The sequence below is a fragment of the Saprolegnia parasitica genome (assembly GCF_000151545.1).
Source record: "Saprolegnia parasitica CBS 223.65 unplaced genomic scaffold supercont2.155, whole genome shotgun sequence".
In the NCBI taxonomy this organism is placed as follows: Eukaryota; Oomycota; class Saprolegniomycetes; order Saprolegniales; family Saprolegniaceae; genus Saprolegnia; species Saprolegnia parasitica.
Window position 1 is genome coordinate 52,048 of NW_012156549.1, and position 2,229 is coordinate 54,276.

Sequence of the window (2,229 nt, forward strand, 5' to 3'; positions counted from 1 at the left end):
CCACTGCAAGCCGACGTGGTCTCTGAGCGCTACCATGAGTCAGTTCAGTCGGGTGTAATGCAGATGGACTCACCACTTCCGCCAAGGCAGTCGACGCCACGTGCGCTCGCAGGGACACGTGCATGTCCCAGTGCGTCTTGTCGTGGACCGTGCACGCTCCCATGTCGGCGTCGCCAACTAGCACGCGGGTGCCGATGGCTACAAGCGTCGTTGCATGGAGTCATGCTCCAGTGTCATCGTCAATCCTTGACAACGCCGCCCACGACGTGCGAGGACAGATGGCTCGCTATCGCCGCCGTCTTAGGACATCGACCACCACCACATGGTCACGTACTTTAGCAGCGTACAGGGCGCCGTGCGTCGCAGCCATGCGCCTTGGATTCCTTCCGCCGGTCGACCTTCATCCAGGCGCGGCCGTCGTGGCCCAAATGGAAAAATGATTCGCCGCTTTGGATTGGCCAAAACGACGACAAAATGAAGGCAACAACCGGACGTGTATCCGGATAGATGCCGTCTCTCGATCCCTAATATCGGCACATGCCGAATCCACTGGTATCCGGACGCCATTTTCGCGAGAGGTGCCAAAAAACGAGCAAGCGGCCGAGCCCATCGGCAGCGCGGTCGTAGCAGCCACGAGGACGGCGCTGCAGTCGCCTTCTCCAGCACCGCCAGCATGACGCAACGGATGTGATCTCTGGAAGCGACTGCCTCGACCAGCGCCAAGGTCTGGCGTTGCGCCACGTCTTGGAAAGGCGCAGTTGGCGCAGATGCCAGCTATGCTTCGCCGCATGGAACTTGCTGGCTGTGCGTCTGTAGGCAAGTACGCAATACGTGGCAGCAGGAGGAACGAGTGCCAGCGACTGCGTTTGGTGTATCGTCGCTTTAAGCATCGCCTGCGGTACGACCTTGACCTACAGGTACGCACATGTGTAGCTTGGGAGATTGATATCGTCTCGTCTCGATCCGCTGCATCTCGATGGCCTGTCGAAACTCCAGTCTCCGGTATGAGCGTCATGGGCAATTCGACGTCGCCCTACCAGTGTGCAGTCTGGAAGCACACAATAGAAAATCCTTGTACCAGAAAGAAACCGTACTTACTCCATGCAAAAGACTCACAGGTCCCGCGCCAAGCTGGAAATGCGTGTGGCACATCATGCATGACATTGGTGCTGGCCGTGCGCTAGTCGCCGAGGACCAACGTGTGTCGCTGCAGCTCCACTATCAGGCACAGGTCCAGCGTGGCGGTAACGTCACCGTCCAGGCCAGCGACGCGGCCAAGTTGGCGCGTTGCGATCGATCATCGGCGGCATCGCATTGGCTCGCGAGTGCGGCAGCCTCGCGGCTCGCAATAGCATACGACACCAGGTGCGACTGCGCAGACAGCATCGTTGAAGAAGAGCGACAAGACGACGAGCCGCCGCGGGATCGAGGAACCTTCAAGCACACTGCATGGCGGCGGTGCCCCCTCATCGTTGGGCAACAAGCGACGGCCGCTGTCGACGACTATGGGCTTGCAGGCTCGATGAGACAAGTCTCCAACCATCATTGCATCCGGATCAGGGTCGGGATTGCGTGTCATCCGGATAACCTGTCGTTCAATTGTGGCGGCCGGCGATCGGCGGGCTCACTTGGCAACAGGGTGCGGATGACGACGGAGGTACTTGCCATGATGCTCAAGCAACTCGTCCGAACGAATGCGAATGCGGTTGGTGTAGGAGGCGCTACTGGACGCAGCCCGAGAGGGCAACCTCGTCGATGTCCAACAGTGTCTCGCGTCGGGCGTCAACCTCAACGCCGCACTTGAACACCAGCGTTGACGGCGCCAGCCAAGGCGCTCGGGACCAAGGTGGAAGCGCACTTTCGGTATGTGAAAGCGCTTGATACGGCCGCGGTCGTTCGCGTCTCGACTGATATCTACTAGTATATATATAAGAACGTGTTTCGCGTTATTTTCGTTGTTAGAAAGAGTTTGCATACGTAGAGACTAGCATTCTCCTTCTTCTTCATTCACTCGCCAGGCCGTGGCTGCGCAGGCGGCGGCGCGGGGGTGCAGCTTGCTCTTCTGTGGTTGCCCGGGGGCGCTTGCGGCCGCGGGTGAGGCTCATGACGACAAGCTCCGTAAATTCCTTCCAGTCGTCACGGTCGGCGGCAAAGCAACGCAGTTGGTTGAGGTCCTCGAGAGATGCCAGCGACTGAGGCGGCGTCAACGACTGGAGGTCGCGGTGCAGG